Source organism: Papio anubis, chromosome 16 (assembly GCF_008728515.1).
Source record: "Papio anubis isolate 15944 chromosome 16, Panubis1.0, whole genome shotgun sequence".
Taxonomy (NCBI): domain Eukaryota; kingdom Metazoa; phylum Chordata; class Mammalia; order Primates; family Cercopithecidae; genus Papio; species Papio anubis.
In genome coordinates, this window is record NC_044991.1 from 86270611 (window position 1) to 86297472 (window position 26862).

The window sequence follows — 26862 nt, forward strand, 5'->3', positions numbered from 1 at the left end:
TTTTCATTTTTTTTTTTTTTTTGAGTTGGGATCTTGCTCGGTCACCCAGGCTGGAGTGCAGTGGCATGATCTCGGCTCACTGCAGCCTCCGCCTCCCAGGTTCAAGTGATTCTCCCACCTCAGCCTCTCGAGTAGTTGGGATTACAGGGGCACACGACCACACCTGGCTAATTTTTGCGTTTTTAGTAGAGATGGGGTTTCACCATGTTGGTCAGGCTGGCCTCAAACTCCTGACCTCAGCTGACCCACCGACCTCCACCTCCCAAAGTGCTGGGATTACAGGTATGAACCACTGTGCCCGGCCTCAGTTCATCTTTCAATGGTAAAAATCCTTCTGAATCTTGATTTATTCTGTCAAAGGATGAGTGTTCCCTTCTAGCCCTGGGCTACCTCTAACTTGAATTTTCATTTTTCTGAGCCTTCATCCTAGTTCAACATTCACAGTCAAGTGGACCTCCGAGGTACAAAACCAGGCATTCTCCTTCCAGGTTGATAGCAACTGACACTTTTTGGGGGAAGCCTGCCATGAGTGATACCTTGGGGAAGCCAAGGTCAAGGGCAAAGAAGGCAATGACCATCACTGGGGATGCTCACCGGGTCCTGGGCCTGAAGTCCACTCTCCCCAGGTCCTCCTGCTTTCCTGTTGGATGCCAGTCACACCCTGGTCATTTGGTGGCCCCTGGTGTCTTCCCACTTTGCGAAGCCTTTGGTGGCTTGGTTCTGAGATGCATGTGTCCTCATTGCCTCAAATAGTGAAGAGGGACCCGTGTCGTCCATCTTTTGTCTGTGTCTGTTCTCCCCATTTCTCTGGGTGTACCATATCCAGCACTGAGGATTGGTTTTCTTCCTAACAGTCAAAACATTTGTCTCAGTCTGCCTTGGACAATCTGACTTCATAGTGCTCACAGAGCTTCATCATTTGCCTCACAGTAGATGGAGTTTTAAAGTCTTTTTTTTTTTTTTTACTTCTTTTTACCAAGTTACTGACAACAAATTCCCAGGGCCTGGCTCAGAGGGCATTTAAAGGGTGCCACCTAGGGCCACAACAGTTGCCATTTAAATCACAACCTAGATGCATGGTCAGTGCTGAGGAACATAGAACTTTCCGAGCTCAGGGGAAGTGGCTTGTCTTGTGAGTTTCACAGACAGGGGAAGAAGCTGGGGAATCTGGTCCCAAGGGTCTGTGAGTCTTCAATGTTCCTCTTACTATTTCTCCCAAGAGGCCTTGTGGGTCCTCAGGCAAACATAGCTATTGATGACCTGATCTGGCAGCTCATACCCTTGTGGAGCTGGGCTCCAAAAGAGATTCCCAATGCATCAATGCACGGTCCTTAATGTATTGCTGGGGGCAGCACAATACATTTTAGAAATACCTCTACCAATGAATTAATTTTCCCCTTAAACAGTTATTATTAAAGTGAAATTCACACAACAAAAAATAACCATTTTAAAGTGAACAATTCAGTGACATTTAGTACATGCGCAATGTTGTGCAAACACTGCTCTTTCTGGTTTCACATATTCATTACCCCCAAAGGAAACTCCAGACCAATAAAAAATTACCCCTCATTCCTCCTCCTTCCAGGTGGAAACTACTAATGTACATCCTGTCTCTATGGATTTATCCATTCTGAATATTTCATATAAATAAAATTGAACAACACGTGACATTTTGTGTCTGGCTTGTTCCACTTAGTTATAGCCTGTGTCAGTGGTTCATTCCTTTTTATGACTGATCACTATTCCATTGTATGCACATATCACAATTTATGGTCATCAGTTGATGGACATTTGGGTTGTTTGCACCTTTTGGCTATTGTGAATACTGTTGATATGAACATTCACATACAAGTTTTTGTTTGAATACCTGTTTTCAACCATTTTGGCTGTATACCTAAGACTGTAATTGCTGAGTCATATGACAACTCTATGTTTAACTTATTGAAGAAGGATTAATTTTTGTGCATTTTAAAATTGTTCGTATTTTTGTTGTTGAGTTGTAAGAGTACTTTATATATTCTGGATACTAGATCCTTATCAAATATATGACTTGAAAACATTTTTTTTCATGGATTGTCTCTTCACTGTTCTGACAATGTCATAATTACTTTTTTCCTTTTTTAAAAGTCAGGTTTGGCTGGGCACGGGGGCTCACGCCTGTAATCCCAGCACTTTGAGAGGCCGAGGTGGGCAGATCACAAGGTCAGGAGATTGAGACCATCCTGGCTAACACGGTGAAACCCTGTCTCTACTAAAAATACAAAAAATTAGCCGGGCATGGTGGAGGGCGCCTGTAGTCCCAGCTACTCGGGAGGCTGAGGCAGGAGAATGGCGTGAACCCGGGAGGCGGAGCTTGCAGTGAGCTGGGATGGCGCCACTACACTCCAGCCTGGGCAACAGAGCGAGACTCCGTCTCAAAAAAAAAAAAAAAAAAAAAGTTAGGTTTATTGAGGTATAATTTACATATAATAGCATTTACCCTTTCAGAGTATTCAGCTGCATGACTTTTGGCAAATGTATATAGACATGCAGCCGCCAGAGTCAAGATGTAACATTTGCACCATCACTAAAAGGTTCTCTTGAGCCCTTTTGAAGTTAATTCCCTCCCAGTGCTAATTACTTGTTTTGTTATTAAACTAAATTTTAATTTTCTGAAATAATTAACTACTGTGGAACACCTAACTAACAAATACTAGATCAATGATGCACCATTGTAGTATTTGTGCTGACCCTGTGCAACTTGCAGAGTATTGACATTTTATAGTTTGAATTTCCTCTTTCCTGGGACCCAGCTGCAAAGGTAACACTTGTTTCAGCTGTACAGGCTTGGAGTGCCAGCAGGAAGCACTGAAGACGCTCTTCTCTCCTGATGATTCTCCAAGAAGACTCACTCTGGTAGGAATGCAGAGGCAGATTCCACTGTAAAATACATTCCATCAAATTGTTCCACGTGCAGTCTTCATACATCTAGGGCATAGGCAGAACTATTTCTTTCACGCTGTTTTTTTCTAAAGATGAAACAGGACTAATGATTTTTCAGGTGTTTCAACAGACAAAGGAGGCTAGGTGTGGTGGCTCACACCTGTAATCCCAGCACTTTGGGAGGCTGAGGCAAGAGGATCACTTGAGCCCAGGATTTCAAGACCAGCCTGGGCCACATGGAGAGACCCCATCTCTACAAAAAATAAAAAATTAGCCGAGTGTGGTGGCTATGGTCCCAGATACTCGGGAGGCTGAGGTGGGAGGACGGCTTGAGCTCAGGAGGCAGATGCTACAGTGAGCCCCGATAGTGCCACTGCACTCCAGCCTGGGTGACAGAGTCAGACTCTGTCTCAAAACAAACAAACAACCAAAAAACCCAAAACAAACAAACAAACAAACAAAAGAGACAAAGGAAACTGAAATTTGACTTTGCTCTGCCTGCCTGCCCCTGCTTAATGAACATCTACTCTCCACTCCAAAGTTCCATGTTCTGCCATGGAGTTGCTAGTTTCTCGCTGAAACCAGATGTTCTTGTGCTGCCCCCATCCTGCAGAGGGGGTTTAGGCATTATTTGAACCCTTTATTTGAGCTAGGTTGAATTGGTCTAGATTTCTAAAACTCGGAAGAGCCTGATCCGTAGAACTGATACATGGAGGGAGGTTTCACACAATAGGCCTCAAGAAGAAATGTGGGATTCTTACAAGATTATCAGGACACAGTCAGTAGGTGACAGAGAGAATAGCCTCCAAATCTCACACTGAGACATTTGTGATCTGTGTTGGCAAAACAGTATATAGAAACAACACCTTGAAGCTCAAGTCAGGTGCTTTTAAGTCTTTCTGAGTGTACAGGATAAAAAAATTGGCAGCGTGCGATGCTTCCTCATGCAGATGGGTCTTGGTGTTCATGTCATTTACCACATCACATTGAAATGATCTGTTTACATGTCTGTCGTCCACACTAGATTGCCATCTCTTCAGGAGCTGGGCCAGTTTTATTTGACCTTGTTTTCACAGGGTCTCTGTCATGTCTCAACAGGGGGGACACTCAGCGCCTGTTTCCAAGGACCCAGGCTGCATCACCTTCTGCACTCAAAATGGTTCACAAACACTATATCCTCAGTTACCTTTTGTGGGCTGTTTCTGTCTCCCCCGCCTCTCCTTAGTATCTCTGCTACCTCTGAAGGTAATTTAAATTACATTCTTAGTATCTTTGAAGTAGGCAAGTAGATACTTAATGCTGAACTCCAATACATTCAGGTTAATAATGGAAAAGATAGCTATTGCTGAACAACTAAATGTAAGGCATGATATTAGATACCGATCCAGAAAAATAATTGCTATAAAGGACATTGTTGAGTCCACTGGTGAAGCTGGAATACGGAGCAACCCTACATGCATTATTCATCTGCCTTCCCATTCATTCTATTATTTTTTTCCTCCTGGTTCTAACTGTAGATAAGAGTTTTATGTCAAGGTAAAATTTCCTGAATTTGATAACGGTATTGTTATATTAGAAACCGTCCTTTTCCTTGGGAAATGCACACTGAGCTACTTAAGGATAAAGAGACATGATGTATGCAATTTAATCTCAGATGGCCCAGACAGAGAGAGAATTTATGATAAAGTGAATGTGGCAGAATGCTAGCCATCGGTGAATTTGGGTAAAGAGTTTTGGGAACCTTTTGCACTATTCTTGCAACTTTTATGTAAGCTAAACATTATTTCTAAATAAAGTGAATAAAAAGTTATTTCCAAGATTAAACCTTTTATTTGACATTGATACTCTGTGAATAAAGAGCACAAGCAACAGTTAGCCAGGATGGACAGGTGGAAGCAATACGTCCTTATTTATCCATTCCTCTAGTCCTCTTCATTTTTGCCCCTGATTCTAACTCCCTCCTCTTATTGTCTAAGTGTGGACATGCCCCAGGGCCCCTTTGCTTGCAGTCTTTCCCTCCACACTTCCTTGGTGCTCTTGATTCCGCTCGTGGCTGCTGTCACCCAAGTATATTGCACACTATTGTGTTCAGGGTGCTAGGGCAGGTTGCAGAGGTTTGATTTATGGTTGTGTAGATAAAGCAGGTGCACAGAGGTGCTTATGACCTGGATTTTCACGAAATCATGGACTTTAAATGAAATTGGAAATCTTCAAGTCCTCACTGCCTACTCATCATCCCTGCTCCTGTTTCAAGAGACTAAGGAGGCTGGGGATGGTGGCTCACACCTGTAATCCCAGTACTTTGGGAGGCTGAAGCAAGAGGACAGCAGTTCAAGACTAGCCTGGGCAACAAGGAGAGATCAGAGCAGACTGGTTTTGACTTTCATCACTATTCAAAGCAAACTACGCATGTGGTTGAGCTCTGGATATGTGGTTCCTTCAAATTGAGATGTGCTTTAAGAGTAAAGTATACACTGGTTTGAAGATTTAATACACAGAAAAAAAAATCCTGATAATTTGAAAATATTTTGGATATAGTAGGTTCAATAAGATGCATCATTAAAATTAATTTTGCATTTTATTTTTTACCTTTAAAAATACATTCGCTAACAAATTTAAAGTTACAAACGTAATTTCACGTTTTTAACATACATTTTTTACTTAATTTTATGTACTTACATTGAATTTCTATTGTTCCATGTTGGCCTAGGCACTAGAGAGTTAGCTTGAAGCCTAGAGCTTCCACTGGGAAAAAGCATTAGGCCCGGGGCCCTGCTCAGCTGCAGATGGGAGAAAATAGAGACAGCCTTGTAACAGGATCCCAAGGACCTGCACAATTGCCAGCACATTCACACACCTGACCCTCTAAGCCAGGGAATTGAGGGCCGCAGACGTGAAAGGTTGCCGTGGACTTTTCCATTTTCAGCATAATTGCTTCAAACTGTGGCTGAGCAGGCAGGCCCCATGCACCACCTGTCATCAAACACTCAGAGGGGTGAAGGGCCCTAGCATTGGCCACCTCCATGCTGGGAAAAGGCTTCAGCTGGCCTCACCGGAGGTCTCGCCCCTCACCCTGAGGCCCCGCCTCGTTACTCTCACTGCGCCTGCTCAGCTGTTGGTCCAAGTAGATTTTTTTTCTGGTCACTTTGCTGTTTCTGGGTTACTCGTAACGCTTCTGGGAACATTGATTTCTTAAGCTCTTCAAAACATACCTGATAACCTAATGGTTTATTCTCTTCTCCCTGGGCTGAGGGGTAGAGGAAAAGCGTAGAAACTCGCACATTTGCTGCAGTCTCTTCCTGAAGCATCTCCACCTGGCTGTGCCCTGTAAACTCGTAAGTCCAATCTCTCCAAAACTGTTCTCACGCCCAGTCCACATAATGTTTCTCTCTTGTGTGCTGGTCTCAGTAAATTCTCCACCACCCTGGGCCATACCCCAGACATCATCTCAACCTCTCCTTCTCCTTCAGTCTGCTGGCCAATCAATCACCAAGTTGTGTGGGTTGTGCCTTCTAAGTATAGCTGGAACCTTTCCTGTGGTCTGTCTCCCATCATGGTCTAGGCCATCACCGACTGTCACCTGCACGACAGCAGGGACTCAATTTCTGGCTTTCCTAATTTGCAATTTGACCTGCACACCCCCAACCAAACACCACGCACTAGTGCGTGTCTTCCTAAAGCTGCATCTGGTGGTATTCTGTGAATGCTGCTGTGAAGTCCAAGGTCCTACAGATGATTTCCCACCAGGCCTTTTATCAGGTCTTGATTCTTCAGCCTCTTTACTCACTCTTCTCCCCCTCTCACTTTACAGTCTAGTCATCTAAGTCTTCTTCCTTTGTGTGTGTGTGTGCCTGAAATCTATCAACCCAGCCCTCTCCTAATACCACCTCTGTGCCTCCTACTCCCATCCTCACCCCAAAATTTTGCCTGCCAAGTTTACTCTTCCTTAAGGTCTCAGTTAGCCACCTCTTACTCTGGGAAAGCATCCTCTTCCTTTCTACCTCACCCCCTAAGAGCACTTTGCATTCTGCTTTATAGACTGATTTAAGCATGGACTACTCCGGATTCCCATCTGTGGCTCAGCACTAGCAAAGTGCCAGGGCCACAGTAGTTGTCCAATAAACACTTGTTACATAAATGAAAGAATTCCCACAACTGACTGTTGCTAGAGGGCAACCTACCTCTGGGTCAAAAACACATTAAAGCCTAAACAGATACTGACAGTCAAGCCAGTATGATTTCCAACTTATAAAAAGCGAAACGTCCAGGATCAAAGGCAATACCTCTCTACAACCCAAACTTCCTCCTTCTTGACCAGCTGATGAAATGTTCACCTTTCCGGGGCCCACAGTCACTGCCTGCTCTCCTTTTCAGTTATTATTATTATTAATATTGTTTAAGGGTGACCAGTATAAGAGTGAGCCAGTGAAGGTGAGACTGGGGCAAAGTTGGGTAGAAATGATTTCTGTTAGCTTTGGAGAGTGAAGTAACTTTTCACAATTGCTAACTGCTTGGTACTTTTCTTTCTTTTTCTTATCTTTTTTATATTTTTTTTGAGATGAAGTCTCGTTCTGTCACCCAGGATGGAGTGCAATGGCACAATCTCTGCTCACTGCAACCTCCGCTTCCCAGGCTCAAGCTGTTCTCCTGCCTCAGCCTCCCAAATAGCTGGGATTATAGGCACACGTCACCATGCCCAGCCAATTTTTGTGTTTTTAGTAGAGACCGGGTTTCGCCATGTTGGCCAGGCTGGTCTTGAACTCCTGACCTCAGGTAATCCGCCTGCCTCAGCCTCCCAAAGTGCTGGGATTACAAGCATGGGCCATTGCGCCCGGCCCACTACTTGGTACTTTTCATCAGCTTACTCTTTTCAAGCATTATTCCCAGATTAAATTTGAGTCATTTTGGAAGCCCAAAATATCCTCTGAATTATTGGATGTGGCTGTAAAATGTGATCTCAAGGAGCCCCTTGTAAATTTCCATGAGCGGCTGTTATCCTAAGTCATATGAAGGCAGTAATCCATCAGAGTTACCCTATGTGCACAAGGAAGGACTGTCTAGAATCTAATTTTATCTCTAACTCTATAAACAGCCAAGTGGCACCATTTATTATTTTACATAAATCAGCCCTGAGACCAAATTCTCCTTTAAATGTGTCCTTTATTCTTTTCCAATACAGTACTGCTTAAAAATCCTCAGTAGCTTGAAACAGTTCTACGGCCTTTGCATTTGGGGAGGGGGAGAGGTTCCGGAGGAATGAGAGGATAGGAGAGAGCCCTGAGAGGGAAAAGGAAACTCCTGTTCAGCACATCAGTCCAATGAGGCTTTGGGCTTGCAAGCCAGAACATCTAGATGAAAAGCAAAGAAGCAAGTCAATGGAGGGTCTATTCTCAAGTTGGCTGGATGCCTTTTTCTATTCTCATTTAACATGTCTTTTGGAAAATAAGAAATTGTAGGTCTGCATTAGTCACTGTTAGGAAAACTTGTACAGGAATTTACTTTCTAGTGACTTGACTTGGAGAGCGGCTGGTATCCACGGGTCCTTAATAAAAGCTAGTGAAAGAACAGGATGCTGATGAAGACTGATGCTAAATGGACCGTGTGCTTCCTGTGGCTCTAATGGAAATCATGGCATGTTTAGCTTAATGGCAATATGGAAAATCCACTTCCTTCTCTCAGCCATTTTTTTAACTAATATAATATTATAATACGATTCTCTCTTGTTTATCCCCTTATTTTTTATAGTTAAAAGTTTAATTTGGAGTTTAAATGTAATTTGAATACTGCCTAGGGCTCTCCAGAGACAAGGTGTGATATCAATTCCACAAAATGAAATAATTCTAATTTTCACATGGTGTTGGATGGCAACTAGGGACTACCATGCCTCATGACTGGGTACCTCTAAGCTTCTACCACCAACCTCAGAAACACAATCACGAGCAAAACAGAAACTGATAAAAAATCAATGTTTCTCTCCTTCCAGAGTCAGTTACCAGAGTGGAAAATCAACTTGTTATCTCTCCTTGCCATACCTTATAGGATGAAAATCTGGTCTTTAAAAAATATTTAGGAGTAAATAGCCCAGTTTCTTCTTTCTATTCAGCTATGGGCTGAATTTCTGGGCAGGTAAGTCAACTGTAAAACGTAATCCTTTCCTGTGTGATTTTGGCTGCAGTGCGTGGGGACAGATTATATTCTTGTTGTTGTTTTTGCTTGTTTGTCATTCTCAGTCCAGTGACTTCTCCTCTCTAACTTCCATCCACGGTTAATTTACATTCCCAGTATTTGACGTCCTTGGATGAGATCAGAAATGGCAAACAACTTTGAAAACTTTGTGCTCATACGGCTATTAATGTTTGCCTGTTGGATGTTCTTGGTTTTGGTTCATTTATAAGCTGTATTGGCTTTTTAAAAATTTTTTTAAAGAAGTAGACTTTATTTTTTACAGCAGTTTCAGGTTTATAGCAAAATTGAGCAGAAAGTACAGAGACTTCCCATATACCTCTGGCTCCACACATGCACAGCTTCCCCCACTGTCAACATTCTCCAACAGAGTGATACATTAGTTACAATTGATGAAGCTACCTTGACACATCATTATCACCCAAGGTCCATGGTTTAAATTTGGGTCTATTCTTGGTGGACATCCTGTGGATTTGGACAAATTCATAGTGACATGTATCCACCATTACGGTATTATACAGAGTAGTTTCACTGTCCTAAAAGTCCTGTGCTCCACCTATTCCTCCCTCTCCCCCTGCTAATTCTTGGCAACCACTGATCTTTTTACTGTCTCCATAGTTTGCCTTTTCCAGAACGTTATATAGTTGGAATCATGCAGTATGTAGCCTTTCAGATTGGCTTCTTTCACTTAGCAATATACATTTAAGTTTCTTCCATGTCTTTTCACGGCTTGGTAGCTCGTTTCTTTCTAGCACTGAATAATATTTCATTGTCTGAATGTATCACAGTTTATCCATTCACCTACTGAAGGACATCTCGGTTACTTCCAAGTTTTTGCAATTAAGCTGCTGTAAACATCCGTGAGCAGGTTTTGTGTGGACATAGGTTTTCAACTCTTGGGTGAATACCAAGGAGCACAATTGCCGTATTGTATGGTAAGAGTATGTTTAGTTTTGTAAGAAACTGCCAAACTGTCTTCCAAAGTGCCTGTGCCGTTTTGCTTCCCACCAGGAGTGAATGAGAGTTTCTGTCTATATCCTCACCAGCATTTGGCATTGTCAGTGTTCTGGATTTTGGCCATTCTCAGAAGCGGGTAGTGGTATCTTATTACTGTTTTAATTTGTATTTCCCTAATGACATTTGGTGTGGATCATCCTTTCATGTGTTTATTTGTCATCTGTAGAACTTCAGTGAGGTATCTGATAAGGTCTTTAGCCTATTGTTTAATCAGGATGTTTGTTTTCTTACTGTTGAGTTTTTTTTTTGAGGAGTCTCGCTCCGTTGCCCGGGCTGGAGTGTAGTGGCGGGATCTTGGCTCGCTGCAACCTCCGCCTCCCAGGTTCAAGCAATTCTCCTGTTTTAGCCTCTGAGTAGCTGGAACTATAGGCGCCCGCCACCACACCCAGCTAATTTTTGTATTTTTAGTAGAGACAGGGTTTCACCTTGTTGGTAAGGCTGGTCTGGAACTCCTGACCTCAGGTGATCCACCCGCCTTGGCCTCCCAAAGTGTAAGATGACAGGCATGAGCCACTGTGCCCAGCCACTGTTGAGTTTTAAGAGTTCTCTGTTTATCTATATTTTTTCATTTTAAACTTTATTGACAAATGAAAAATTGTACAGATTTATGGCATACAATGTATTGTTTGATATATGTATGCATCATGCAATGATTAAATCAAGATAACACATTCATCACCTCACATGTTTGTCACTTTTTATGGTGAGAACATTTAAGACCTGCTCTCTCAGCAATTTTTGAATATATGTTGCATTACTATCGACTATCGTCATCATGCTGTACAACAGATCTCCAGAACTGATTCCTCCTGTCTTATAAAAAATTTGTACCCCTTGAGCAACATCTCCCTGTTTAACTTTTATTTTAATTTCAGGGGTACATGTGCAAGTTTGTTGTATAGGTGAACTTGTGTCATGGGGGTCTGTTGTACAGATTATTTCATCACCCAGGTATTAAGCCTAGTACTCACTATTTTTCCTGATCCTCTCCCTCCTTCCTCCACCTTCTGATGGACCCCAGTGTGTGTCTTTTTCCTCTGTGTGTCCATGTGTTCTCATCATTTGACTCCCACTTACAAGTGAGAACATGTGGTATTTGGTTTTCTGTTCTTGCATTAGTTTGCTAAGGATAATGGCTTTCAGCTGCATCCATGTCTCTGCGGAGGACACGATCTCCTTCTTTTCCATGGCTGCATAGTATTATATGGTGCATCTGTACATTTTCTTAATCCAGTCTATCATTGATGAGCATTTAGGTTGATTCCATATCTTTGCTGTTGTGAATAGTGTGCAATGAACATACACATGCATGTGTCTTTATAATAGAATGATTTTATATTCCTTTAGGGACATACCCAGTAACGGGATTGCTGGGTCGAATGGGTAGTTCTGCTTCTATGTCTTTGAGAAATCACCACACCGTTTTCCACAATGGTTGAACCTAATTTACACTCCCACCAACAGTGTTATAAGCATTTCTTTTTTCCCCACAACCTTGCCAGCATCTGTTTATTTTATTTTATTTTATTTTATTTTATTTTATTTTATTTTATTTTATTTTATTTTATTTTTTGAGACGGAGTTTTGCTGTTGCCCAGGCTGGAGTGCAGTGGCGTGATCTCGGCTCACTGCAACCTCTGCCTCCCAGGTTCAAGTGATTTTTGTGCCTCAGTCTCCTGAGTAGCTGGGCCTACAGGTGCACACCACTACGCCTGGCTAATTTTTGTATTCTTAGTAGACACGATGTTTCACCATGTTGGCCGGGCTGTCTCAAACTCCTGACCTCAGGTGGTCCACTTGCCTCAGCTTCCCAAAGTGCTGGAATTACAAGCGTGAGCCAGAGCGCCTGGCCCATCTGTTATTTTTTGACTTTTTGATAATTGGATGTTACTTTTAATGTGATTTTTTTTCTTGATTTATTTTTCAGATAGTTCGTTGTTGGTGTATAGATATGCCACTACTTTTTGCATGTTAATTTTGTATCCTGTAATTCTACTGAATTTCTTTATTATTTCTAACAGACTTTTTATGACATCTTTAGGATTTTCTATATATAAGATCATGTCATGTACAAAGAAAGACAGTTTAACTTCCTTTCCAATTTGGATGCTTTTGTGTATCTGTTATAGGTTTTTCCTTTATGGTTATCATGAGGCTATCTTGCTGATATCACTGTTTTTGTATATTTTGGATAAGAGACATTTATGAAGTATATTTTTCTGCAAGTATTTTCTCCTAGTCTGTGCCTCCATGTCTTTTCATTTTCTTGACAGTGTCTTTTGCAGAACAGAAAATTTAATTTTAATGGAGTCCAGCGAATCAGATTTTTTTGCCTGGCTTTGTGGGGAAAGACCCTACCTTTGTTTCTTTCATGAAAAGGGACTTTGGTATTGTATAAAAGTCATCTAGATTTTCTCCTATGTTATCTTCTAGGAGTTTTATAGTTTTGCATTTTACACTTATGTCTGTGATCCATTTTGAGTTAATTTTTGTGAAGGGCATAAGATCTGTGTCTGACATTAATTTAGGAAAATTCTCAGTCATTATTGCTTCCAATATTTCTTCTGCTCCTTTCTGTCATTATTCGTTTTCTGATGTTCCCATTATGTACACTTTATACCTTTTGTAGTTGTCCCACAGTTTTCAGATATTTTGTTGTGTTTATTTTCAGTCCTTTTTTTCTCTTTGCTTTTCAGTTTTTGCAGTTTCTATTGTAATACTCTCAAGCTCAGAGATTCTTTCCTCAGCTGTGTCCAGTTTACTGATAAGCCTATCTAAGGTATTCTTTCTTTCTATTACAGTGTTTTTTATCTTTCGCATTTGTTTTGATTATTTCATAGAATTTCCATCTCTCTGCTTACATTACACACTTGTTCTTGCAGGCTGTCTACTTCATCCATTAAAATTCTTAGCATATTAATCATAGTTGTTTTCCATTCCCAGTATAACTCTAAGATCCCTGACATATCCGAGTTTGCTTTTGATGCTTGCTCTGCCTCTTTACATTGTGTGTGTGTGGTTTTTTTTTTTTTTTTTGCCTTTTAGTATGCCTTGTAATTTTTCTTGATAGCTGGACGTGATGTACTGAGTAAAAGGCAGTGCTATAAATAGGCCTTAGTACTGTGGTGGTAAGCTACAGGGGAGGGGAAGCCTTCTATACTTTTCTGATTAGGCCATAGTCTTCTAGTGAGCCTGTGCCCCGGACTGTGAGCTTCTCAAGTGTTTCTTGTTTTTTTTTTTTTTGTCTCCCTTATATGGGACAGGATGGCTAGAATGTGCTGGAGTTGGGTATTTCCCTTTCTCCCTGTGGGGACTAGAGTCAGTTGGAGTTGGGTATTTCCCTTCTTCTCCCACATGGAAGGCTAGAGTTGGCTGGAGTTGGGTATATCCCTTCCCACAGGTCAGCTAGGCTGATAAAACCCTAGCTTGTTAGGCTCTGGTTAAATAGTTTCTCTTGAGGGCAGACCTTGTTAAGAAGAACATAATGCTCTAGAGTATTTTAAATGTTCACTTTTTTTCTTCCCCTGCTGGAAGCATAAGGGGATTTTTCTCCACTATTGACTGTGAGAACCGGGTCCAGCTATTAGAGGTAAAACTCATACAATTTGGGTCCTTCTGGAGTTTTTTTTTTTTTTTTTTTTTTTGAGACGGAGTCTCGCTCTGTCGCCCAGGCTGGAGTGCAGTGGCATGATCTCGGCTCACTGCAAGCTCTGCCTCCCGGGTTCACGCCATTCTCCTGCCTCAGCCTCCCGAGCAGCTGGGACTACAGGCACCCGCTACCACACCTGGCTAATTTTTTTTGTATTTTTAGTAGAGACGGAGTGTCACCCTGTTAGCCAGGATGGTCTCGATCTCCTGAGCTTGTGATCCGCTCGCCTCGGCCTCCCAAAGTGCCAGGATTACAGGCGTGAGCCACCGCGCCTGGCCCTTCTGGAGTTCTTTACTCTCAGACTTGTCGACACTGAGTCTTCAGCAATTCGTCAGTTACAGTTCAGGATTTCCTACATTAGTATTGGTTCCCAAGGTAGAGGTTTCTGCTTATAGGTATCTTCTCCAATAGGTTGACATTTCCGTATCTGCCTGTCTGACTCCCCACTTTGGAGGGCAGCACTTTGCTCTTTCACCTCACTTCTCTTATAGATCTAAGAGTTTGATTTTTCAGTTTGTCCAGCTTTGTATTTGTTGTTAGGTTGGAGTGACAACTTTCAAGCTCTTTACATCTTCTGCAATAAGGCTACACAGTGAAGTAACACAATGCTCCTTCCTGCTGGGAGTTTCCTGTTGTGTAAAGAACCCAAAGAAGTCAACCGTGATTACCCTGCAGTACAATATTGACCATGGCCAGTGTGTGGAAAACCAGTTGCCTCCGTTGGTACCAGAGCCTGATTCTGTAGGTTCAAATCCTTGTTGTACCACTTAATGTCTTTGTGGTCTTGGTCATGTGATTTAACCTGTCTGAGCTGTGGTTTCCTCCTCTGTAAAATGGGGATATTCATAGTTCCAATTTCCTTGTGGGGATTACATCAGTTATCAAATGTAATGTGCTTAGCTCAGTGCTTCATGAATCATCACTACTCGAAAAACCTTGATGGTGCTGTTGTTATCAGTATACTCACGGTGTTAGGGAGAAAGAGAAGGGTACACCTAACTCTGAAGTTTTATACAGGAGGTGATGTCTGAGAAGTGTTTTGAAGAATGAGTGGAATTTACCAGGAGGGTAAGGAAGAGAGTTTCTGGGCAGAGGAAATGTTCCTGTGATTGGCATACTCATGGAAAGCAGACTGTCATGTTTGGGAGCTATAGTCTAATAGGATTCAACATTGAATGAATATCACTTCTGTGCCAGGCATGCTTCTAGATACTCAGATACAGCGGGGGAAACAGGCCTGGTGTCTGCTGACACTGCACTTACATTTTAGTGAAGAGACAGTCAATGAACACAAGATACTTAGAATTTTAGGTAGTGATACATACTCTTTGCATATATTTCCTCCGGAAGCCCGTTTTAATAAAATAGGGAGGTGGAGAGCTTATCAAGTAAAATAACTCCCTAAATATTCTCTTGTCCAAAGGGAAGGGTGTGTGTGGTAGAGGATAGCAGTAGCAGTGAAGGAGCAGTGACGGGTGATGAAATCAGGGAGGAAGGAAGGCATCTCTCATAGGCATGAAGAACGTTTCATAGGCAAAGACGTTTTCACTCTTAACTGTAGGCCAATGATCCCCAAGTTTCTGTCTTTCATACATTTTTATCCATAGTTGCAGAAATTAAGAGCTTCCCATTCAATTATTTATTTAAAATTTCTATTTAAATTCACCTTTTAGCATTTAGAAAATAAATGCATTTATTTTCAGAAGGAAGTGTTGTAGTACAGCTGTGAATGGAAGACCAGGTTTACCTGCCATGAAAGTAGCAATTGGAAAATTTAAAATTAAAAATGTTTGTCTGTGCACCACCCAAAACCATCTTGAGTAGCACCTTTGGTGCACTCCTTGCATGCTTGGTCAATGATGAGGTGCTGGGGAGTCACAGAAAATGTTGAATAGAGAAGCAACATGACTTTTGTTAGCCAATGGAGTCAGGGTGGAGAGGAGTTAGCAAGACATCAGGGATGCTGTCGCAGGTGGTGCCCCCAACTAAGGAAGTGTCAGGAGACAAAGCAAGACAGACAGATACAAAACATGCCTTGAAGTAGAATGGGATGGGCTGGAGGGATGATGGAGAGGAACGAACCAAAGAAAATGTCTAGATTTTTGGCTTTGGTATTATGAAGAAGCAAGTGTTTTCACGTTTCTGTGTCATTTGAACTGTCTGAGGCAACATTCATCAGCCAACACCTGGGCTGATGAACAAACTTTGGAAGTTAAAGGGTGTTAGACCTGGAGCCGTGGGCTTCCATTCCAGGAGTGAGCCAAATATATTCATCCTGGGATAGGGCCCTCCCACTTCTCCTTCCTAAAGGAATTAGTTATGTTCCAAAGGGCTTAAGACATTGGGGAGCAAAGGGTTCTCTGTCTCTCTGTCTCTCAGGATGGGAGAGGTCCATAAAGCTGTCATGTATAAGCTTCTAGATTCATAATTTTGGGGTTCTTCTCCTGCTATACAGATCCTGTCCATGAAGGGTGACAGCTGGCTCAGTGGGTCCTTGTGGGACACAGGGCACGGGAAATCACGGTTACTGCTGTGAGTAATCACTTTGAGCTCTGCTTTAGGAACCCAAGTTTGCACTTAGGATAAAATGAGTAACTATAGATATTAAACACTTTTCAGGTAGCAAGTGACAACCTCTATGATACAGAACTTCAGAGGTTTAAAAGCGATTTCCCATGATGACCTCATTTGACCTCGAAAGTTCAGAGCCAGCTGGGCAGACATGGGGCTCTTTTCAGATGGGGAACTTGACGCTGAGAGGGGAAGGGATTTGCAAAAGGTTAGGCTGCTTGTACATAACAGAGCTGCCTTCTTCTAGGTCAGTGGTCCTCCACGGGGCTGATTCTGCCCTCCAGGGCACATCTGGCAATGTCTAGGGACATTTTTGGTTGTCACAGTTTTGGAGAGGATGTCACAGGCATTCAGGGAATGAAGGTCAGGGATGCTGCTGAACTCCCTGCAATGCACAGGATGGCCCCACAACAAATGTCTCACTTTGCCAAGGTCAAGAGACAGTTTCAGAGACTTCCCGCCCTAGTCTTGTGCCTTTCTGTTACAGGGCAGCAGCCTCCTCCTTTCTGCAGCATCCACTTGGTTTTGATGAAAAACGAAACCAACCTGCCAATCATGTCTTACCGAAGTTACCTGCGGTGGTGAATATAATAATTTTGAAGTTTTCTTTAGCATATAAATAATCCCTGCCTTATTATAATATTCTACAGGATAACGTCTAACTCAGTCCTAACCGAGAGCATTATATATGTATGTGTTTTCTTCAGGAGGCTATTATAATGAAATAAAAAGGCAGCGAAGCTCATTGGGAAAACAGCAGGCTGGGGCTGCCCTTGGGTTGGAAAGTGCTTAGGGGAGGGAAGGTTCATTCTTCTCTCACCAGCCTCCCGCTGCCCTTCCCAGGGGACTCTCTGATGTGGAAAGTCATAGAGTTCTCCAGCATTCTTCCCTGGGGCATCATGGCTCTGGCCATTCCTGTGACCCTGTCCTCCCATGCACAGCTCTTGGCAGCCCTCTTGACTTAGCCATGTGATCCCAACTGGGTGAAGATAGATGTCCTTTGGCCCACACTTGTGGCTGCCAGGCTATAGGTTTGGTGCAGAGACTTAATTTTTGGAGAGGTGAGAACTCAAAACTGGTGGATGGACATGGCTTCTTGGATGGCTGGCTGTTTATGATTTGTTAAGGGCTTTTACTCTCTTCTGGCCTCAGCTTCTCTCTGGGTCTTATCACAAACCCGTTACAGTTTCATTTGATTTGTTTCTTGGTTTATTTTTTTTTCCTCCCTTTTTGGTTATTGTTATTTTCCTGGGGTTTTGAGGATCAGATTGAGTGGGGTGAGGGAGCCAAGTTACCGCTTGTAAACCTCAGAGACAGCAAGATCAGATTTCAGGTCTAAGGTGAATTTTCTGTGGCCCAAAATATTCACTGTCTGTCTAGCAGCTCGTTCCCTCATTGCCCTAATTGCAGTGAGCTTCTTTTTATCTCCAGGTCAACAGGGATACCTCAGTGATACATTTAACTTCTTAGGAGGTAAGATCAGCAACCCCCCACCCCCATCCCTTATTCTGAAGAGGAGGATGTTTTCCTTAAGTTCAAACCCTAGAGCCACATTCTACATCATAATTCCTTCTACACCATAATTCAACTCAGTTCACAAAACATGGATCCAGCTTCTACTTTGAAAGTGCCCATGCTTACTATTAAGGTCAAAACCACAATGGGCAACTGTGGAATCTTGGTTCTGGATTCTCCCTGCCCTGGGGTGAAGAAAGGCATGGCGGTTGGCTGGGGTGCACTGAGCCTCCCAGTTGAAGAGATAGGGTCCCACCAGTGACTATCCCGCCCTCCCCTGTCTGATCCTTGCTGTCCTCTCTGGCTCTCGTCCCTCTTCAATATCTCTTTTCCATCCTGTGCCACAATCTGAACGCCTTGGCCGAATGCACCAGGCTACTCTCTGAATCTGGGACTCTGCACACGCAGCATCTTCTGCCCAAGACATGTTCTCTTCTCTGGTCTTTGACTTGACTCTTACTCATCTGTTGGCTGGGTGTCTATTAGGGATTCAGCTGATTGCATGTCACAGAAGATCCAAATGGGAGAAACTTCAGCAAGATAGGGGTTGACTTTTTTTGTCTTGCAACAAGAAGCCTGAGGGTAGACAGTTGAGGATGGTGTGTAGACACCTGGTCCAAGGGCTTTGCAACACTCCCGACCTTTCCCCGTTCTGTGTTGCAGGATGTCCACTGCGGCTCCAACCATCAAGTTTTGGACTCAGACAGGAAGAAGAGGAAAGGTAGGGGGCAAACCTGCAAGGACCACAAGCATCTTTTTTTTTTTTTTGAGACGGAGTCTCGCCCTGCCGCCCAGGCTGAAGTACAGTGGCGCAATCTCGGCTCACTGCAAGCTCCACCTCCCGGGTTCTTGTGATTCTCCTGCCTTAGCCTCCCGAGTAGCTGGGACTACAGGTGCCTGCCACCACGCCCGGCTAATTTGTTTTGTATTTTTTTTAGTAGAGATGGAGTTTCACTGTGTTAGCCAGGATGGTCTCGATCTCCTGACCTCATGATCCGCCCGCCTTGGCCTCCCAAAGTGCTGGGATTACAGGCGTGAGCCACCGCGCCCAGCCCACAGGCATCTTTTAAGGAGGTTACCTTGAGGTCCACCTGGCCACTGCTGCTTACCTCTCATCAGCCAGAACTGTGGCACAACTCTGCAGGGAGAGCTGGAAAATGTAGTTTTTCCTTTTTCAGCTGAGCGTATAGTCCTTTCTTCCTCCCACTGCTCTAAATATGGTTCTGCAAAGTATATTCAGAGAAGTGGAGCTTCTCATGTCCCATCCATGGCATTTTGTAAAATAGATTTTTATTACTTTATTACCTTTTAAAAAATAAATGGAGCATATCCTTTTCTCCATCTTGCTTGTCTTTGCCTAACAATATACCCAGAAGAGTTCTCCCAACATGGTTGTGTTATTTTACATCCCCACCAGCAACATCTGGGAGGTGCACTTGGCCCACATCTTAGCCAGTATTTACTGCTGTCAATTTTTTTTTTTTTTTGAGACAGAGTCTTGCTCTGTTGCCCAGACAGGAGTGCAGTGGCACAATCTTGGCTCACTACAACCTCTGCCTCCCAGGTTCAAGTGATTCTCCCGCTTTAGCCTCCTGAGTAGCTGCGATTTTAGGCGTGCGCCCCCATGCCTGGCTAATTTGTGTATTTTTAGTAGAGATGGGGTTTCATCATGTTGGTCAGGCTGGTCTCGAACTCATGACCTCACGCGATCCCCCTGACTTGGCCTCTCAAAGTACTGGGATTACAGGCATGAGCCACCATGCCTCGCCAGTGCTGTCAGTTTTTAAAATTGTATTCACTCTAGTGACTATAAAATTGTATAACACTGTGGTATTAAGTTTTATCTTCCTGTAACCCAATGATGTTGAGCACATTTTGATGTACTTTTTGACCATTCATATACTTCCTTTTGTGAAGGATCTGTTCAAGACATTCACCTATTTTTGTTGGGCTGTCTTTTTATTACAGATTCATAATAATCCCTTAGTTATTCCTGAATCAGTCAGGTGTAGTGTAGATATTTTCTATGAGTCTTTGACTTGCCTATTCATTTTCGTACTGATGTGTTTTGAAAGACTGATATTTTAAATTATGATTAAATGTATCAGTTTTTCTTTAAAAAAATGTGGTCTGTTAAAGAAGGAGCTGTATTCATTTCCCAGGGCATCCCTAACAAATGACCACAAACTGGGAGGCTTAGAACAACAGAAATGGATTCTCTTGCAGTTCTGCAGTATGGAAGTCTGAATTCAAGGTGTAGGCAGGGCTGTACTCCCTCTGAAGGCTGCGGAGAAGGGTCTGCTCCAGACCTGTCTCCCAGTTGCTGGAGGCTGCCAGCAACACCTGCTGCTCCTGGGCTTACGGCTGTGCCACTCCAGTCTCTGCCTCCATTGGCACCTGACCCTCTCCCCTGTGTGTCTTGTATCTTCTCTTCTGACAAGGACGCAAATCATATTAGATTAGGGCCTCCCCTACTTCTATGTAACCTTAACTAATTACATCTGCAGTAACCCTCTTTCCAAATAAGGTCACATTCTGAGGTTCCAGGAAGAACATGAATTTTGGAGGGGCATTACCCAACCAAACATAGATATCAAGGCGATTGGCTAGGAAATTAATTGTCTATAAGGTTTCAGCTTAGCTTGTGAGCACTGAAAGCATCCCCTCCTTCCCAGCATAGCAGCTAAATGGTAGTTGCCCACTTCCTCATCTGAATTCCTCATGTGTCAGAGGGCAGGGAACTCTATTTTGTTCCTCTCCCTGACCCCTGACTTTAAGTAACAGAAATCCTTAAATTGGCTAAAATTATAAGGGAATTTATTTTATTCGCCAACAGGAAGTCCACAGGTGGGTCAGCTCCAGGCTCCAGAGCTAGGGCTTTAGCTTTGCTCATGCCCTCCAGGATGTGTTAGCTTCAACTGCGGTCAAGAAGCAAGATGGTGGCTTCCATTTCAGATAAGCATTTGTAGAGGGGATATTTCCCAGACTTCCCCAGCCATGTCAGGCTAGGTCGTATGTCCTTTTGTCAACAAATTGCTGGTAAGGTCTGGCTTGGACTAATTACTTAGGGGCCACCTGATGTTGGGGATTCAATCAACAAGACCCTTTCCCTGTATGAATGAGTATATTCTTGTTGCACTGCTGAGCCTGGGACACTGCTGTGCCCATGGTGGCATCTGGATTGTGTGGTGACCTTGAAGGCTCCAAAGGCCCTGCTCAAAGCCCTAGAGGCATTTTGCAGGATCATGAGAACCAATGGAAACACGTTTTCCTTTGGCTTGGGCCAGCATCTCCTCATGACCACGGCTGCATGCCAGCACTCCTGGAGGTCAGTTGAGGGGACAACTTGATGTTCTTTCTTGGCAGGAACCAACCTTCTTTCTTGGAAAGTTACATGTTCCTGAGCTGGATCTTCACAGCTGCTCTGAGGTCAGGGTTGTGGGTGAACAGGCTCTGCTGGGCTCTGAGTGAGTGTGGCTTGGCCTGGAATTAAGTCAGGGACAGACAGCTGCCCCCATTAACCCAGGATTTTGGCTTTGACTGGTTAACCAAGGAAGGGGGGTGGAGGACTGGAGATGACCAGTGATTTTTGCAAGCCAAGAAACTGCAGGACAAGGTCAGTCTTTATTTAGACCTATTTCTGCAGGAATAAAGAAGGTGATGGTGGTGTTTCTACTTCTAAAATAAGAGCAGAATGAGTAATTTCTCTTTGGGGAACACTTATCCATTGACCTATTACTTCCCTACGTGAATCTTTTCAGCGAGCTGATGGGGGTGGGGTGTTGATCCCAATTGCATGTCAGGGGTGTCTGCCTTTCCCTTGCTTAGAACAGCCCCCTTATTCATCTGGGCCCTCCTCGTTTTGTGATGAAAGATTCAAAAATTAGAAAAAGAAATGATGCTGGAAATTATAGTTAAATTTACAAAGCACTTACTATGTGGTCAGGGCTGTATGTGGGATATCTCATTTAGTCTTGACAGAAAATACTACCACAAAGTAGCTAGTCCTATAATTCCCCATTTTACAGTTGCTGTACTTGAAGATGAGAAAGGTAAGGTCACCTGCTTCGAACCCTACAGCTGGGACATGGTGGGGTCAGGATTTGAACTCAGGTCTTACTGATTCTAAAGCCTGAGCTGTTGCCTCCCAAAAGCCAGCTGCCATTCTTTTATCACCTCTCTAATTTCTCCAAATAGTGGCATTTTCATGAGAATGAGAATAGTTCTTCCCAGTAGGCATCCTTTAGTTCAACCATAGCTAAGTAATAAAAATGTGCATTTTTCTCATATGACACAATGACTTTTAATGTATTATGTGTAAGAGAAAAAGGTAGGAAATGACCAAATGTCCACCAATAGTGGACAAGCTTAATAAACTATGGTAAATCCAAACAGTAGGGTACTATACAGTTGTAAAAAAAATGTGATGAATATCTTCATATATTTATATGGAGTGGCTTCCAGTATATATTGTTAAGTGGGAAAAAACCCTACAAGTGTAGAATAGCATTAATAGTAATCTCCTTTTGTGTAACAGAGGGGAGAACATATATATATTCTATTCTCTGTATAAGAATATGTTTTCTTATTTTAAGTATATATTAGAATACATTTTAAATACATATTTAATATATAAATACATAAGTTATAAATATTTAATATATTTAAATAAATAATATTTAAAACATCAAATTTAAATATATTTATGTAAACAAATATTTGTAGAAATATATTTACATAAATATACATATTTTAAATATATATTATATATTATAAATATATTCATATTTTAAAATATATATTATATATAATTAAATAAAGATTAAATAAATATATTCTATTATATATATTATATAATATATATTTTAAAATATGAATATATATAAAGAATTTTTATAAAAGAATAAAATAATGAAAAGATAAACCAAAAAATCACTTAATATGGATACCTAGATGGGGGCAGGAAATACGGTGAAGGAGGCAGACATGAAAGGGATTTCTGAGAATGCACCTCATTTTATACAATTCGCTTTGGAGCCCTGTACATATTTCACATAGTTAAACATGAAAATTTAAAAATAGCAACACTTAAAAATTGAAAACAAATTGTAATAAGTAAATCTAGGTGAATGTCAAAATGGTGCTCAATTACACACATACAGAATTATTTCAAATGACTTTTAAACCCAGTATTTAGACTGTTTATGCCTAGGAGAATCATATCCTTAAGACCAAAGGAACTGTAAAAAAAAAATCTTAACTTGTATTCAGAATATTATTTCAGTAATAATATTGGCATTGCTGTTTTGAAAGTATTAGCTGATAATGTAGGTTAAAGTAAATGGAAATTATGTTAATAACTTTAGGAACCAAATTTTCAGTATAAAAGTAAAGATGTGTACATACAAAACCCAAAGATGTTAAATAACTTTAAGATGCTAAAATCTTAAAACTTAAATAAAATATATCAGTATAAATTCATGAGTTACTTTTCCCTTTCTAAAACAACAACAGCAGAAACCCCTTACATATTTCTTTCTTTCTTTCTTTTTTTTAACTTGTCACTGATGAAGCTCAGACAATCCTTTACGTATTTCTTAACTCTGTCTATTGAAAAGTCCTGGAAATGACTAACCCAGTAGTGTTTAGCAATCACATGTCCAGATTATGGTCTCTAAATGTCATTTTCCACAAAACAAACCACAGTTCCTCAGAGAAATAGCCAGTTCCAGGTCTGGAGCAGGACCTGTGCAAGTTGGACATGTGAATTTTTGTTCTGCCAAAAAGCAAGAAAGGTATAATCTTTTATAGATTAATGGGATCATGTCAAAAGGAGGTAGGAGCTAACACTATGGACTTCCACTAGCGAAGAGGGGTCAACTTGAACAATAAGAAAGAATAATGACTGCAATTGATTGAAGCAAACCAATTATTGCCAAAGTGATACTGAGGAAACAACTCTTTGGTTGCTCCTGAACATTGATAAGGCACTAACTTATTCTGAAAATTGATAAGCAAAGAAATAAGCATTTATACTGCCTTATTGTGCCAAGTGTATTTCGTGGTAAAAAGGTCATGAGGGAAAGTTCTTTGTAAAATAAAGGGAGGAGGCTGGGTGTGGTGGCTCACAGCTGTAATCCCAGCCCTTTGGGAGGCTGAGGTGAGCTGATCACTTGAGTCCAGGAGTTCTAGACCAGTCTGGGCAATATGGCAAAACCCCATCTCTACAAAAAATACAAAAAGGAGCTGGGTGTGGTGGCATGCACCTGTAGTCTGAGCTACTCAGGAGGCTGACGTGGGAGGATCACCTGAGGCCAGGAGGTCGAGGCTGCAGTGGGCTGTGATTGCACCACTGCACTTCAGCCTGGTTTGGAGCGAGACCAGCCTGGCTGGAGTGAAACAGAGTGAGACCCTGTTTCAAAAATTAAGAAGAAGAAGAAGAAGGAATAATAGAATTATCACTATTTTGCTATCCCTAATGAAATAACACATCTAGGCAACAATCCTTGATGGTGCTAAAACCATTAGCTATAAAGCTGATAGGGAGAATGGGGAGATCTAAATGGGATGAACCAGGCTAACAGCACTTAAACCTATTGATCAATCTTAGCATCATTAGAAGTGAGGTATTCCAATATCATGCACCTCATGATGGGATACAATAGTAAGTACGCAGCACCACCTATATTCTTAAAAAAACTTGAACTTGAATCTAGCTTGAATTTCTCTAGTGCTTACTACCAGTCTTCAGAAATATGGGGAATAAGAGAACAAGTGAAATGGCACTGCAAGGAAGCAACCAGCCAAATTCAGAATGTGAAACTTTCTACAAGAGAGATGACCTAAGGTGGGGAAGGAGAATTCTCTAGATTAAAAAAAAAATGTAAGAGACATGTTCAGTCAACAGCAATATGTGGACCGTGTCTGTATCTTGATTTGAGGAAATTAACTGTAAAAAGAAACTTTTGAGACAATTAGAAAAATGTTTCTTTTCCTGGATGTTAGATGATAGTCTTGCTAATTTTGTTAGGTGTGATAGCAGCATTGTGGTTATGTAAAAAGTATCTTCAATTGATAGAGATGTAATCTAACAGTAATGATGGTTAAAATAATACACTGTCGCCGGGCGTGGTGGCTCACGCCTGTAATCCCAGCACTTTGGGAGGCCGAGACGGGCGGATCATGAGGTCAGGAGATCAAAACCATGCTGGCTAACACAGTGAAACCCCGACTCTACTAAAAAATGCAAAAAGTCAGCTGGGCATGGTGGTGGGCTCCTGTAGTCCCAGCTACTCGGGAGTCTGAGGCAGGAGAATGGCGTGAACCCAGGAGGCAGAGCTTGCAGTGAGCCGAGATTGTGCCACTGCACTCCAGCCTGGGCGACAGAGCAAGACTCCAAGACTCCGTCTCAAAAAGAAAGAAAAAAAAAACGCTGTCTGGTTGAAGCTTTCGGGCTTGGATGGCTGGGCAGTGCAGCCCAGTGTCCACCTGCAACAGCTGCCTTCTGTGTCAGTCCTCTGCCCCGCCAAGGCTGTAGAGCTTGTCCGTGCATGTAGCAGGATGCTCCGAGAAGCCGTGCACCGGCCACACCAGGGTCCACCTCACTACTCTCCTCTGCAAGCCCTGCGATGGGGCCACTTAACCATCTGCCTTGCCCTGGGTGTCCGCACCAACCAGCCCTTCTACCACATTGTGGCTGCTCACAAGTGTCCCAGGGATGGCCGTTTTGTAGAGCAGCTGGGCTCCTATGATCCATTGCCCAACAGTCCTAGAGAAAAACTTGCTGTCCTCAAACTGGACTGGATCTGTCATTGGATTGGCTGTTGGGAAAAGCTAGTGGGTCTTGATGGATTTTTCCCTCTGCATCCTATGATGATCACAAATGCTGTAAGACTATGAAGGAAACGGGCACGTGAAGTCCTCTAAGCTTCTCAGAAAACAGATGCAGAGGCTACAGATACAGAGGCTACAGATACACAAGTGAGCTGACTTCAGTGAGCATAGCAGTAGGAACAGTGTCAAGGTCCTCTTAAAATACTGTGCAGAGATCTTAATTTTGTTAGATTAGGAGGTCAATAAATGGAGTGTCCTGAGTCACCCTTGCTCTTCTGGCCTGGCCTGCACAGGGCCCAGGGAGAGATTTGTTCTTGTGTGATATAAGGCTGGGGTTAGGTATTAATTAGCTTTTTTGGACTTTGTCTTGGGAAAGACAGTGGCTGCGGGAGGACTGGACTTTCGAGTTGGGCTCTGGGTCTCTTGGACAGCTTTACAGTCTACTGACTTCCAAGACTTACTGCTTCAAAGCCCCCAGCCAGACTGTTCATGGCCCATCCATATCTTCATGTTCATCCCACAAGTGCAAGAACAGTTACCTTTCTTATTTTGTAATTGGAGATTTATATTGTCTTGTTTAACACATATGCTCAAATATACAAAAGGTAGATTTATTATGAAAATTGCTTTCTGGCTGTAATAACCTACCTTTTAAGAATGAGAAAGTGCTGGGCTTAAGGGAATTCAGAATGAATCAAGATTGAACCATTCAAATGTGGCTGCAGTTTCTGCATGTATCATAGATGGGATCCTTCTGAGAATACTGGAATAGGGAGTTATGATACCAAGCCAATTCAGCTGTGAACCTTATTCTTGTATTTTTCTTTCTTGCTGGTAATTTTATGGAGCAGGTTAAGAAAGCTGCTCTGTGTTAGGATAAACTGTATGCCACTAATTTTGAAGACCTATGATGAGTGATACATTTTACTTCTTGTATCTTTTCCTTCCTACCTTGATGCCAGTAATTTATAAGGGATCTATATAGTTCGAATGTATTTGAGTAACTTCAGTATACTTTAGCTCTACTTTTTGATTTGACTCAAAGAACCATCCATTGGTCTCAAGTATTCCATGTGTTTTAAAAGCCTGAAGTCAGTGAGATGAAATTCAACATCAAGAATTTGAAGTAAAGTAACTTGAAAGAATGTAAAGAAAACATTGGGACAGTGGCT

At 42.2% G+C, this 26862-nt stretch overlaps 1 pseudogene; it reads left to right on the plus strand.

Moving 5' to 3' along the window:
* The first annotated feature begins 570 nt into the window (after nucleotides 1-570).
* Nucleotides 571-25965, plus strand: LOC108580798 (annotated as a pseudogene).
* Nucleotides 25966-26862: the final 897 nt, after the last annotated feature.